General features: G+C 28.7%; 3 long non-coding RNA genes across 3 annotated transcripts; all 3 read left to right on the plus strand.

Moving 5' to 3' along the window:
* The first annotated feature begins 5,203 nt into the window (after window positions 1–5,203).
* On the plus strand, window positions 5,204–5,650 carry LOC25480894 (uncharacterized). Its single transcript, XR_003008389.2, has 2 exons — window positions 5,204–5,351; window positions 5,454–5,650. It is a non-coding gene; the product is annotated as an uncharacterized lncRNA (long non-coding RNA).
* A 2,635-nt stretch (window positions 5,651–8,285) lies between these two features.
* LOC25480895 (uncharacterized) lies at window positions 8,286–10,260 on the plus strand. The gene is made up of 2 exons (XR_003008390.2): window positions 8,286–8,623; window positions 8,913–10,260. It is a non-coding gene; the product is annotated as an uncharacterized lncRNA (long non-coding RNA).
* A 1,498-nt stretch (window positions 10,261–11,758) lies between these two features.
* On the plus strand, window positions 11,759–12,997 carry LOC25480896 (uncharacterized). The gene is made up of 2 exons (XR_003008392.2): window positions 11,759–12,606; window positions 12,709–12,997. It is a non-coding gene; the product is annotated as an uncharacterized lncRNA (long non-coding RNA).
* Window positions 12,998–16,370: the final 3,373 nt, after the last annotated feature.

The following is a 16,370-nucleotide window of genomic DNA, read 5'->3' on the forward strand; positions in this document are numbered from 1 at the left end:
ACCAATGGAAATTGTTTTTAGATCTTCCTATAAAACTTATTTCAAAGATAACACAAAAAACTATGTTACAAACTACTATGTTTTAATTTTCTTAATAAGTGTGATTTTTTTATTTTTTTTTGCTTATAATATGGGACGGAGGGAGTACATACAATTATTTTAGATAATTGTGGGATACCATGGAATACTTCAAAAGTTAAATAAATGATAAATTCGACAACTTTTAGTATAATTTAATATTTATCAAAATTGATCAATACAATTAACAATACATAAATGATGTATCCCCTAAAAAAATTCATAAATAATATATAGAAACAATGTAACATACAATTTTATAAATAGAAAATATGTTTTATTTTATTTTAATACAACTCATAAGGCTTTAAGTAAAAGAATTCATGGTCGTCTTTAATATAAAATCAAGTAATTTTCTTTCCAAAACGTTTTACAAAATGACGACCTAAATTAAATATTATATTTTATGAACTGTGTTCGTGTAATGAGTTTCAAAATCCAATCATACACTTTCTGGAAAAAAAAAAAAAAGAATTCGAGAACACAATAATTATCTATTATGCTTTCAAACTAGAGGGGAAAAGTGGTAGGAAAACACTAAGATTAGAGATCAAAACCATCACTAAAATACTTTCATCATTTTAACAAACAAAGAACATATTCAATAATGAATTTTTATTATTCTAAACAAAGTTATATGTATAAATGATATATCAAGTAAAGAGTAATGAAATGCATTAATGACAGTGTGATTAACTTTTTATCAAATAAGCACTGAAAGAAGATAAAAGAGAAATGATATTTGTACAACCATTTTGTGATAAACTTTTTGACAATTTTCTTATACTCACATGGTGCTCTTAACCTCTCTCTTTCTTTTTCTCTTTCCATTGTGTTTGATCAATAAAAAGAGAGAAAAACAAGGATGTTATCGCTCCAATTAAAATATGTATAGTTATCTATACTATATATAAATAAAATAACATGTTTTGCTTCTTTTTGGACTGACTTTTTCTCTAGTTAGTGAGGGAATAGGAAATATACAATACAAATCAATTCATCCTTAGTTAACATCTATGTAGCACCGATATAGACACGACATTGACACTGCTAATAATTTGAGAAAATGAATTATTTAAACACAATCACATGTGTCGTTGCAGTGTCCGACACTAACACGTGTCAGACACCAGACACCTTTTTATTAGAGGTGTCTATGTTAGAAAGCTTAACATACAAGTTGAGCAATGCATAACTATATATTACACACCGTTAGCATCAATTTTCAAAACCCAAACAACGACTCTTACAGGAAAAATAGTATACCGTTCTTACTTACTTTAAGTGGCTGCTATATGTGTGAGAGAAAGATATTAGGGTGATACTGTGTAGGTTACCTATCTAATTATGATACATCATAATTATTAATTACAAAAAGTTATTATGACTAATTATGATAAATATTCTAGTCTATCAACTCTCAACTGAAATAAATAAAAAATAACATATAAAGCAGCAAGTTGTTCTTTGTCTTAGAGAAAAACCTAACACTAACAATTGAATGCAACGTAAATCTTTTCTTTTTTTGAACTTTGTAAATGACTATAATTTGACTTAAAAGAAAAATTATTTTAATAAAATATTCATATACAATTGTAATATGATTCTAAATTGAAATTACATAAATAAACAAAAGTTTTTGGCTCTCAGTGTATAAGAGATAATGTCATTATTCATTGATCACAATCGAAATAACCATCAACATTTATTAAAAAACATCTATATATCTCTTCATCTTTGTCCTTCTAAATTTTGAAATTCTTTATCATTATTCATCTGCAAAATAAAAGTAATAAATATGTTCAAAATAGAATATAAATGTTTGGAATATGTGCAAAATAAACAGATTCCAAACATGATAAACGACATCAAATAATGCAACCAACAGAGACAACTGAAACCCATCAACATTCTTAGCGTTCTCACCACCACTACATTACACTATACTAAGCTTCAAATTAAACTAATACTTCCTCCGTCTCACAATAATAATCTCTTTAATATTTTTTCTTTTTCTCAAAATAATTGTTACTTTAGAATGCCAATACAACATTTATTATTTTTTCCATTATATACCTTTATTTATTGAATTTCATCCAACTTAACTACTCCACTAACTAAAATTAATAAGGATATTTTAGTAAATGATATTAATTTTACCATTGAATTCAACACAGTTAATCATTTTCTTAATAATCATGTACAAACCTTAAACGATTATAATTTAGAGATGAATGGAGTAGTAGTTTGTTTGTAGCATAAGATACATATACTGTTTTTTTTTTTTTTTATGTTCCCATAATTGTAGTTTAATCAGCTCCTAATTCTAAACACCAACACAATCATTCAACAATTTAAGGGCTAACATACACTTAACAAATTTCATAATGGATTCATCAATTGCACATGAATTATTGCGGGTGATAAGAACACGAGACTAGAATAACTAGTTGGAACTCAAAGTCTCCGATACTGGAAAATCACTTCATATAAAATGAAGAAGCATATAACAAAACTCCAAGGACACTAACTGATAGAATAAAATTGGCATGAAAGAAGACATCTAATTCATGATCAATAAACATATGAGAAATGATTATCTAAATTTCCTAATAGTTATGGGGAAAAGTATGTACAAAGTTATCAAATTGAAGATAAAAGTAAGGCCATATTAAATTGAAGCTTCTAATAAGATTGGTCTCGAGCGCAAACAAAACCGAAACAACCGGTAGTGGAATCAAAAGCAAAAGAATGTTATCACTGTTTTTCAAATGAACTTACCATGAAAATGATTATAAATTCAAGAAACATTTAGTAGAACCTCGACTAATATTAACATAAATAACAAGCAAAGAAATTTAACATAAAGTGCTAATGCATTAATATCATATATACCCTCAAATATTGGAATTACAAGACTAATTCCACATTAAAATCCATTCCAAATATGTTTTCAACACCTTTGCCGACAACAAAACAACTCAAATTTTTAAAGAAAAAAAATGGTAATTTGTAACAATCCATAGTAATCCAAGATACTAGAGTAGTTGTCAAGAAAAAACAACACAAATTAAATAAAAGTGAGAAAAGAGCCTCAATTTTGATGAGTAAAGAGGTTTATGAAATATCCTCTTAAAAGGTCATTTTTGAAGATTCTCTATATCAATTTTATCCAGATATATAAGATTGAACCAAAGTTTGAAATAAATTTAAGTACTAAAATAAAAAATTGTGGCATAAATCATAAATTGCTGTCCTATAAACAAAAACCAACTATATCCAATCAAGCAAAGTCAAACACATTCATTCAAACAAAGTTAAATGAAGCGGGCAGCGTTTATGTTAAAAACTAATAATTTATCATTAATAATTTATTTTTTGAAAGAATCAATAATAAAATATTAAAAACTAAGAGAACATCAGTATACGTTCTGTATAATTTTAAAAAATAAAAATATCCGTGAACTTAACTCAGTTGGTAGGGATATTGCATATTATATGTAGGAGTCGAGGTTCGAACCCCAAACATCCCACTTCTCCACAATTTAACTGTGTGAGCTCTAGCCACTACACTAGGCTACTTGACCAATAAAATAAAAATAAAAAATAAATAAACATTTATATAAGTTGCCATATGATTTGTAGATGCAAAATAGTGAGGGTAAGTCTCTACCTTAGGCTGTGTTTGGTAACACAAAAAAGCTAGCTTATAGTTTGTTGAATTAGCTTATAAATTCGTTAGATGAAAACGTGGCGTGTTTGGTAACAAACTTTTTTCATGAGCTTATAGCGTTTTTTGAAAAGCTATTTCAAGTAGCTTTTTAGCTTATAGCTAGTAGCTTTTTATATTTTCTTCCAACTTTAACCCTATTAATTTAAATTAATTATTTTTTTAATTAAACAACTACCCATGTTCATCTTTATAACCGCCCTATTTTGTCCCTTAAAAAAAATGTCACGTTGTTTTTTTTAAGGAGCACTTTATATATATATATATATATATATATATATATATATATATGTATGTATGTATTTTTTAAGGAAATGCTTTATATTTTGCTATAACTAACCTGCCGTACACCACACAAAAAATAACTAGCCTATTTTTTTTTTAAAAGGAAAAAATAACTACTCTATTGTACGTTGTAAAATTTTATATATTCTAGCTCACATTTTGTTTCCACCTTTATCTTATTTTTGGGATTCATAATGCAGAGATCAAAATTGTCGGTGAATATTTTTTTAGGATTAAAGGTCGAAGAATTTTTTTATGGCGACTAAGACCAAAAGTTTGAATATTTATAGGGACCAAAAACATATTTAACTATAATTAAAAAATAAATACATTACAAAAAAGTGTGTGTATATATGTATATTAAAAGAAACATGTCCTTTTATGTCATTTTATACTTATCAGCTACTTCAACAACTAATTTTACCAAACACATTATTTTTAATAAGCAAGCTTTTCAGCTATAAGCTATCAGCTATCAGTCAGCAACTATCAGCTATCAGCTAGCTTATAGCTTATTTTTACCAAACAGAACCTTAATTAACTATCCGACAACATACAAATCTCTATAGACTTGACAATTAGGTTATCTAAATTTCAAGCTACAGATGAAAAGATGGAAACACTTGAAGAGCAGATGTAATTTTAAGCTACAGAGTTATCTAAATTTCATTTTCACACTCGATAAATATTTTATTCACATTATTATGCTTATAAGTTACTTTAGAGTCAATTTCGTACACTACGAAAAAACAATATTAACTTTTCTTGATCTTTTAATGAAGCATTCCTCTTTTTACTTATCTTATATTTTTGTATGTTTATTATGTGAATGTTTCAAATTGAAAATTTTTTTTCTTGTATTTTTTATTAGATTCTATATTTAAACTCTTTCTCGGTAAAGCATGTTACATGTTCCCATATTTTATTTAATTTTTGTAATTTTCCTTTTTCTATCTCGAAAGGGTAAAAAAAATAAAATTATTTCACATATATGAATTTTTTTTGATGTGACAAACATAGCGTGTGCAATTAAGAGACATTTTACTAAGTCTTATAACAACTATATAATTTGTATAATCCCTAAAAAAAAAATATTATATAATTTGTATAAAGAAACCGTGTGCTTTATACATTATAAATTCATCAAATCCTTTTTATTTGTTTCAAGCAAAAGGGAAAAATATGGCTAAAGTTACTAAATTTGTTTATATTACCATACACGTTCTTTCACTATTTTTCATTACAATGAATGTTGCCGGTAAATCATTTTTCATTATTTTACAATTTTATTCTTTACTTCTTATCTAACTTTTTATCCCCTTTATTTGTAACATTTTTATCTTTTCTTTTATCATTACAGCAATTCCTAAATGCGTGAGGACTCTGATTGTGTATCAAAAATTATCTGTGTGCTTTCTCAAAAACCACTATGTAGGAATCATATATGTGTTTGTTATAAGTTAAATAGATAGATATCTCTGATTCTTTCAAATGTTCCATGACATATAATTTAACTAATGATTTGGCATTCAATAATTGAATTTTATTTTGAATTTATTTTCGTTAATAATTTATCAGATTTTGCGTTCTTTGATGATGGTAATTCTTTTTTTAAAAAGTCTTTGACGATGGTAATTAAAATAAACATAACGTACTAAATAATATTATTTCGATTATCTTCTTTATCTTCATTTCATAATAATATACTTACGGTTACTTTAACTAATTCCAGGATTCAATGGAATACTTATGGAATACTTAAGCTAATTAAATAATAAATTCAAACTTTCGGCATAATTTAGTATTACCAAAATTGATTCAATAAAATTAACAATACATAAATGACATATCCCCTAAAAAAAACTACATAAACGATATATATAAACAATGTAACACACAATTTTTTGAAATAGCAAATATTTATTTTTATTTTTTTTATATTTTAAAACAGCTCATAAGACTTTCACTAAAAGAATTCATGATCGTCTTTAATATAAAATCAGAGTAAAAATAATTTTCTTTCGAAAGTCTTTTACAAAATAATGACTTGAACCAAACACTATCTTATTAATTGTTTTTGGGCAATGAGTTTCAAAATCAAATCATACAATTTGTAAAAAAAAACCATCATGAAATAGTGTATAAGCATTCATTTTCCGTTGCAATATCATTTAGCATGTTTGGTTAGGCGTCCAAATTACCAATCCCGTGTTTCGATGCCGATTACATCGCAATTTTAATAAGCTACATATTTGAGTTTCACACAAAAAGCACGGCTGCATTCACACCACCGCTGTACCAAACACCGGCTAAATCATAACATGTGATTCTACTAAACAGAAACAAATTAAACAACATAAACCAGTAAGGTAAGGTAACCGATAGAACATGTTCGTACATAGTTGAGAGAAATATTAGAATTGTTCAGGTTAAGCTGGTTTAGGTACCGTGTAGTGTGTTCTTGAACTAGGTTCATCTGATCGAGCTAATATATAGGACAACTTTTCGATTGGCTCTTGCAGTCTTTTCGATCTCTGGATCATGCAACAAGTCTTCGGGTTGCACTCTACCTTGCATAAACAACAAAACAATACCTTATAGTAGCACTTCACAATACAGAAACAAGATGAACAACTGAATTGACAACCCTTAATTTGGCAACTCTCCCCTTCAAGCACTCAAGTTATCTAGCCCATCATTTATTTGGAATGTCCTTTTGAAGCTAAGAGTATTCAGGCCCTGGAATTGTATATGAATGAATGGTTGCAAAATTGATGACATTGTTTATAATAATTTAAGATTCATGATTTCATTGTTATCTGGTGCTGGAATGAATTTGTAGGCTACATCATTTTGTTTTAGGTTGCAACATTTTTTATCATCTTTTTCCAATCAAAAAATGTGACAAATTTAAAAGACTACGGCGAAGCTGCGATTTAACGAGGGGAAGTTGTAAGGCTATCATAAATTAGTAATATTCTCAGAGAATAACCTTCACTATCCTGAAGATTCTCTATATCAATTTTATCCAGATATATAAGATAAATTAGAATGCTTAAGGTATGAACCAAACTTTGAAATAAATTCAAGTCCTAAAAACAAAAATTGTGGCATAATCATAAATTGCATTCCTATAAACAAAAACCAACTATATCCAATCAAGCAGAGTCAAACACAGTCATTAAAACAAAGTAAAATGAAGGGGGCAGCGTTTATGTTAAAAACAAATTAATATTTTTTTTGAAAGAATCAATAATAAAATATTAAAAAACTAAGAGAATATCACTAGGGATGGGAATATGCCAGACCAGCCTACAGGGGCCTACGGCTTAGCCTACGACAAGTCAGGTTAGGGCCAAACTTTTTTCTTAAATAGAGAAGGCTTAGGCTTTTTTAGAAGCTTATTTAGCTTAAAATGCCAGATTACAGACCATTCAAAAAACCTCTTAAGCCTATTAGACCGGCCTATTTAAATAAATAATAATATTATTATTTATTATTATATTATATTTTGTACTTTGAATTAAAATTAAAGTTTGTTAACTTTTTCAGTAATTTAAGTTTATTAGTATTCATTAATTTTTGCATATTTAAATGTATTATTCTAAACTATAATTGGAATGTGATATAATATATAGTCAAATTTCCTAATAACTCATGTTGATTATCAAAAGAGATCGTTTAATATAATTTATATATTAGTTTGATAGTCTATTTAAACTTAGATCATATTGCTTATTTAAAGATGTTCATATGAAATATGCTTTAAACAGGTTAGCAGACCGTAGAAGACTTTTGGAAGGTCAGACTCAAGTCTAAAACGTAAGCCTATGATAGGCCGAAGGCCAGACTTAGGCCTTTAAAAAATTTGGCAGGCCAGGCCCAGGCCTTTAAAAAATTTGGCAGGCCAGACCTAGGCCTTGCAAAGCCCAGCTCGGCCTAGCCTATTCCCACCCCTAAACATCGGTATCTACTGTATAATTTTAAAAAATAAATAAAAATTTATACAAGTCCGATTTATATAAGTTGCCAAATTTAACTAAAAGCCGTTCTGCTCGTAATCTACGAAAATGGTTCATAAAATTGACCTTTAAATGCACCAAAATATAAAATTGACCTTTAAATGCAACAAAATAAAAAAACACTTTTTTTTTTGGTAATATAAAAACACCGTTGTCTTTACCACCCAACCAAAACATTTTATTTACCTTAAAAAAAAATAAAAATAAATCAAGTGTTGCAGTAGATGCAAAATGTCGTAGTTACCAACTTCGTTTGTATTTCAATTACATGTGAGAGGGTAAATCTTCACCTTAATTAACTATCCGACAACATACAAATCTCTATAGGCTTGACGACCAGGTATCTCGTATCGCATATATGATCTTAGGGTGATGAGAGGATCAACTTGACATATGGAGGGACGGTAGATCCCTTATGTTTTTAATTTTATCCAAGGGACAAAGATAACACTTCAATATAGTTAATTTTATCCAAGGGACAAACATAAAACTTCAATGTAGTTTAGAGGTATTTTACTATGTCTTATAACAACTATTGAATTTGTATAAAGAAACCGTGTGCTTTATACTTTATAAATTCATCAAATCCTTTTTATTTTTTCATGCAAAAGGGAAATAATATGGTTAAAGTTATTAAGTTTGTTTATATTACGATCTACTTTCTTTCACTATTTTTCATTGCAATGAACGATGCCGGTAAATCGTTTTTCATTATTTTACAATTTTTTTTTATTTCTTACCTAACCTTTTATCCCCTTGAATTACTAACATTTTTATCTTCTCTTTTATCATTACAGCAATTCATGAATGTCGTGCACACTCTCATTGTGTAGCAAGAATTAACTGTGTGCTTCCTCGAAAACCGCAATGTAGGAATTATGCATGTGGTTGTTATGATTCAAATAAATATCGCTGATGATAAAATGTTCTATGTGTAGGAATTACACATGTGTTTGTTATAATTCAAATAAATATCGTAAATGATACAATGTTCTATGACATGTCAATGTCAAGTTCATCATGTTTTGAAGGGAAAACAACAACAATTGCTTATGGACATCTGGACGTAAGAGTAAAGTTCTCTCCGGTATATCGTAATGCGTGTTCTAAGGTGTTTGGATGCAGACAAAAAGATGACATAAAAAAATTATCGATTGGATCATGAGTTCATCTTTGCTCTATTTAAGTTTCCTCAATTTATTCCTTTTCACTTTATTGTTGTGTGACATGTGGCAAATGTAAAAACAAGGGTTGGGATTAAAAGCTTTGGCATGAGCACTTTTTTAATGAAAAATAAAATACACCCTTTTCCAACAAAACACACACTTTCTCTTTCTTCTTTCTCTGGAACAGAAACACGCTTCTTCTTCTTTCCCAGAAACGTACAACACTCTTCCTCCTCCTTCCTCTCACCATCATGGTTGCGTCTCCCTGTGACCGGTGCCGCCTCCACCGCCGTTCATCACCCTCCGCTGCAGCGATCTCCTCCTTCTCCACATACAGCCTCACACAACTCGTCGTCGCAAACTTCGCTGTCGACAACGTTTTTTTTCTCTGCAAATCGCTTATTTATTGCTGTTCTAAATCAAATTATGAGAAATTTGTAAAAGCTCAATGATGATTTAATTGATTTACAAATAAGTGTGATTCAATTCAAAGATAGTGGTTGTCTTGATTCACCGCGGTTCTGTTTGCGACGACGAGACTGAACGACAACGTTTGCGAGAGTGAAAGGGTGAGTGGCGATGGTGCTGATAGGAGGAGGAAGAAGAGATCGTGTTTATTTCTGGAGAAAGCATGTGTGTTTTGTTGGAAAAGTGTATTTTATTTTTCATTAAAAAGTGCTAATGCCAAAGCTTTTAATCCCAACCCTTGACTTTAAATTTGCCACATGTCACACATCAATAAAGTGAAAAGGAATAAATTGAGGAAACCTAAATGGAGCAAAGATGGTTTCTTGGATCATATATCGCACATTATAGGTCATTTGATATTTAATTTTAAATTACAATATTAAATTAAATTTAAAATAGAATACAATCGCGAGATTTTTTGACATTTCATAGAATTTATTTTATCTATTAGAAATTTGTATATTTTGCTTTGATATAGAACCAAATATGGAAAGACATAAATTGCTGAGTATTTTGTTTTGTCTTATTGTTTATTCTCATGAATATGATTAACTAATTTTATATTAATTTAGTTTTTAGTTGATTTTAATTTGAGCACTTAAATCATGTGATTGTATAAACTCTATTCAATACAATTATTATCCTAGTATTATTCAGTGAATTTTTTCTTAATACTTTTCATATATTGATGAGCTCTTGATTTGGACATAGTACTTCCTCCGTTCCAAATTGTATGACGTTTTGGGCATTTCACATATATTAAGAAATGTAATTAATATTGTGTGGGAAAGTGATATTATGAGTTGCTTTACAAAATTATCCTTAATAAATGATATGGGAAAGATAAATGAAAGAATTGAAAGAAGAAAGAGTAAAATAGTTAAGGATATAATAGGAAAAGTAACATTAACGTTTCATTTGTATTGTAAAGTGACATACAATTTAGGACAAATATTTTTTCTAAAGTGACATAACAATTTAGGACGGAGGGAGTGTAATGTTTGATCTAACATTTCAATTTAGGGATTAGGGTGTTGTATAATTGTAGAGACTATGTGCAATTTACCAAACTGCAAGAATTAATTGATTCGAAATATTTGATCACTTTAATCTTTGATGTTTTCTAAAACAAATTATTTTTATTTTATTTTTTGTTAAACTGAAATATATGCTCTACATACCCCATTTGTTAAATCTTATTATAATTAAATTTCTACGTTGAGATTAAAACAATCCATGCGGAGACAAACTTATAAATCTTATTACTTCGATACATTTTTAGTATACTTGCTACAAGTTTATCAATCATAATTGGGTTAACATCTTAACTAATTAAACTAACCAATTCAAGTAAACTCATCTGTAGTCACAATTTGCAATTCCTAATAAATAGAAACAAATTAAACCACATAATAAAACTATTCAGTAGGAAAAACACAACAATGTAATGTTAAAGAAGAAAAATAGACTAAGTGAAAAAGAAAACTAGCTAAGTTAAAACTTATAAATTAGGTTATTTCAATTTTGTTAAGGTAAAAGCAACACGTTCATATATATAGGGAGAAAAACATTAATGTGGATATATAGAAGCTATTCTTAACATATTTATTATTTATTTATATTTTGATAAAATGAAAAGTTGAATTCTGAACATATTATTTTCATTTAGTTTAGGTGACATAAAATCTATATCTATATGGAAGACATATTCAAATAGCTAGCCTTTATTTTTAGCACCAGCAAATTTAGTTTTCTTGATGTGGACATAAAGCATGCATAATAACTTTCTGCATTCAAAACACAACAACACATTATAACAGCTAAAGAACCATTAATTCAAAAATAGCAATTTAATATTTCCATATTCACCTTCATCAAATTTAATATTTCTCATCCACTTTTTCCGCTTTTTCCATTGTTGTTCTCCCAAAATTAAAGAGACTGCAGGAAGGAACCATAACCAAATAAGCACGCCTATTTTATGCTGGTATGAATCTTTACAAACATATGAAAAATATAAAAATTTAATTTAATTTCATCTTAAATTTTGTACTTGGTTAGCAACCATAACCCCGCTTCATATGTTTCCATGTGGATACCTACTCATTGTTGTGTAGGTAGATGAAAAGATGGAAATATTTGAAGAAGAGATAGAATTTTAAGCTACAGGGTTATTTAAATTTCATTTTTACACTCCATAGATATTTTATTTACGTTATTATGAGGTAATCGATGTATGGATCGACTAGCATATAAGTTACTTTAGAGTGAATTTCGTACACTATGAAATAATAGTAAGTTTCTCGATCTTTTAATTAAGCATTTCTCTTTTTAATTATGTTAATTTCACATATTTATTATATGATAACTTTTATGTTTGTGAATGTTTCAAATTGAAATTTATTTTCTTGTATTTTTTATTAGATTCTATATTTAAACTCATCTCAGGAAAGTGTGTCACATGTTACAAAATTTTATTCTATTTTTTGTAATTTTCCTTTTTCTATCTCAAAACGGTAAATTAAAAATTATTTTATATAAATGAATTTTTTTTAGGTGACCTCCTGTTTAATTTTGTCCATGGGACAAACATAACGTAACACTTCAATGTAGTTAAGAGATATTTTACTAAGTTTTATAACAACTATTTAATTTATGTAGTTAAGAGATATTTTACTAAATCTTATAACAACTATTTAATTTGTATAAAGAAACCGTGTGCTTTATACATTATAAATTCATCAAATCCTTTTCTATTTTTTTCATGCAAAAGGGAAAAATATGGCTAAAGTCACTAAGTTTGTTTATATTACGATCCACTTTCTTTCACTATTTTTCATTGCAATGAACATTGTCGGTAAGTTATCATTCATTGTTTTACAATTTTTTCTTTACTTCTTACCTAACCTTTTATCCCCTTTAATTACTAACATTTTTATATTCTCTTTTATCATTACAGCAATTCCTGAATGTCATGCAGACTCTCATTGAGTAGCAAAAATTGACTATGTGCTTCCTCTTAAACCGCAATGTAGGAATTACACGTGTGTTTGTTAAGATTCAAATAGATATCGCTGATGTTAAAATGTTCCATGTGTAGGAATTACACATGTGTTTGTTATAATTCAATTAAATATCGCAGATGATAAAATGTTCTATGACATGTCATTTAACCAATGTTTTGGCATTCAATAATTGAATTCGGTTTGTATTTATTTCCCTTTAATAATTTCACAGATTTTATGGTCTTTGATGATGGTGATTAAAATAAACATTGCGCGCTAAATAATATTATTTAAATTATCTTCTTTGTCTTCATTTTATAATGATATATTTACTGTTACTTTAGATAATTGTAGGATACAATGAAATACTTAAGTTAAATAAATAATAAATTTAACAACTTTTTAGTATAGTTTAATATTATCAAAACTGATTCAATACATGGTACATAAACGATATAAGCCCTAAAAAATTACATAAATGATATATATAAACAATGTAACCTACAATTTTTTCAAATAGCAAATATTTATTTATTTTTCATTTATTTTAAAATAGTTCATAAGGCTTTAACTAAAAGAATTCATAGTCATTTTTAATATAAAATCAGAATAAAAATAATTTTCTTTCGAAAGCGTTTTACAAAATGACAACCAGAATCTAGTACTATATTTTATTAATCGTTTTCGAGCAATGAGTTTTAAAATCCAATCATACACTTGGTAAAAAAAATATAATATGAAATAGTGTATAAGCATTGATTTTCCATTGCAATATCATTTACACCAAATAGCAAGTTTGGTTACGCGTCCAAATTACCAATCTCACGTTTTGATGTCGATTTCACCGCAATGTTAATAAGCTACTTATTTGAGCTTCACACTAAACAAATGGCTGCATTCACACCACGACTTTACCTAACACCGGCTAAGTCATAACATGTGATTTCTAAAACATGAACAAATTTAACAATATAAACCAGTAAAGTAACTGATAGAACATGCACATACAGAATCAAGAGAAAGATTAGAATGTTATGGGTACTTCAGAACATTCTGTACTTAAATCAGTGTGATCTCCACACACTCACACTTTAGAGAGGAAACTACAAAGGAATGATAAAACTCTTTATTATTGAATGTGAGAGAGATATGAGTGATATCAATTACACTAATCATAAGACTATACACTAGTTAGTTACTAACCACTAACCATAACCATATTTGGGTTAACACCTTAACCAACTAACTAAACTAACTAACTAAGATTGATATATGAATTAATCTTCAACAGTAACAAACACATAACAATGCCACATTAAGGAAAAATAGAATGCGTCATATTGGATACCTTCATAAAATAGTTTCATCATTTTACCAAACAAAGAACATATTCAATAATGAATTTTATTATTCTGACCAACGTATTGCTATAAATGATTGATGTAGGAGGGTTTCATAATATTTTCTATAGTATTTTTATTTTAGCTCCATTTTGGCACTTTTCTGTTTTTGTTTCAGTTTATTACTTTTGGCCCTTTTGGGTTTTGTTATTTCCTTATTTAAGCTTAACAGTTGTAACCTAAGAGGAAATTTTTATTCATTGAATAATATTTTAGATAGTTTTTCTCAAATTCTGGTGGATTCCAGAACCATATTTTGACAAGTTTGTCGTTTGCAAACTTGTTTCTTTCAATCTAGGTTTAACGCTTGCTAGCAATTACACGTCTGACTGTGTTAGTTGGTATCAGAGTAAGTTTCTGCTATTCTTTTCCTAACGTGATCAGCCAGGGAGATCAATAGGTGACAAAAATTGCGGCTTTAACTGCGGCCATAAAAGCTTTGTTGGATCAGATGGCGGCTTTGATAGTTAAGGTTGACGACATCAACAACAACAACAAAAATCAATTCAAGAGATTTGGACCAATGAGCGTTCCATGTGGTAGAAACAATTGAATTATTGTGGATTCAAGTTCTTCAAAAGTGGGGAAAAATGATTTCGAAGAAAAAATGTCAAATCACCGAAAGAAGCTGCATATTTTACGAGAATAGGCAAATTCAGCTAAATCTATTGAAAAGGATCAGAAAGCAAGAAGTAAGGCAGCTATGGAAACAATTGATGTATATTACTTTATTGAAGAAAATTATATATCCACCGTGAATTACAAGGCAGCTATGCATACAATTGATGTGGATCACTTTATTGAAAAAGAAATCATATATCTACCGTGAATTACCATGGGGAGGTATCGACAGTAGGGCCAAGGGTTGAAAATCTCAACAAGTTCAAAAGTAGCAACGAAGATTTCCTCCTCCAAAGGTTTCAGGTTCAATTTATTATGCTAATTTCGTTGAACTTATGAGCTTGCTCTGGCTTTAAACGGGGCCTTCACAAGTGGGCGGGATTGGTCCTTTTAAATTAGTCGATTCTTGAATCGGGATCGGATACCGAATTTAAAAAAAAAAAAAGAAACAACGAAGATTTCCCAACATTAGTTTGCACGGACCTGGCCGCTAGAGGTAAAACTGCACGTATGGATGCAAAAGGGAAAATAACAAGTTTAGTTACTAAAAAGGACTATAGCTTGGCAACCAAAATAGAGGAGGCAATAAAAAAGAATGAGAATTTGGAGGCTATCACACATATAAAATAAAACATTGTTCTACCTAAAAAAAAATCTTTCATAATTTTTAAACGTTAGCGCAATAAAAAGAGCGGAAAGACGGGCACGTAGGTGTCCGTCTTTTCTCTGGTAATTTATTAAGTTTAGAGATTCAAATTCTCTAAACACTGGTTTATATGAACTTTTGGTTCATTCATCTTGACTACAAAATATAAAATTGTCTAATCATATAACTTTGAAATTAAGTCCAAGTTACTCAAATTTAAAATTAAACGCTTGTTTACATGATAAATTTTGGAGCGGTGCTATTCTTCCCGACAGAATAGACCACGAATTTCTCAGGACACTTGTTTTTAGTTATAATTTGGTCAAATAGAAAAAAGCAGAAATGGCGGCAATAAAGGCGGAAGGGTGATATGTAGTTATATACACAGATCGGGATGATTTCGGGATAAACTCTTTCGGTATAAATATCATTATCCTAAATTTTGATATGTCAAATATTAAAATCACACAACTTATAAAATAGAAGGAAAATTTTAATTTTGAACATACCATAAAAGGACAGTCTTTTCCCATAAGAATGCATGTCTTAATTTTTTTTTTTGAGTCATCTTTATCTTATTCAGTAGAAATCTGAAATTCGAATTCTTTCTTATTTTTTGAGTAGCTAACTTCTAAGTTTTAGCACTCCCTATCGAACTAAAATCATCCTAATTCCTTTAACCGATTAACCAAGGGCCCAAATTTAAGAATATTAAATTTGCGCATTTTTCCAAATGGTTATTTTAGAATAGTATAGAACAATGCACTAAAGTAACAACCGAATCCATCTCAACTAATTGCATCCCAAGAAATTATTAGCATATTACCATCCATTCTTTAATAGTCACCAAAATAAGAGGTTCGCTGCAGATGTTGGCTTTTCAATAGCAAGAATGACGTACATAGGGTTCATACTTTTATGTAATTGCCTAAAAATTCTTTAGCAACCA

Source organism: Medicago truncatula, chromosome 6, assembly GCF_003473485.1.
Source record: "Medicago truncatula cultivar Jemalong A17 chromosome 6, MtrunA17r5.0-ANR, whole genome shotgun sequence".
NCBI classification, from domain to species: Eukaryota; Viridiplantae; Streptophyta; class Magnoliopsida; order Fabales; family Fabaceae; genus Medicago; species Medicago truncatula.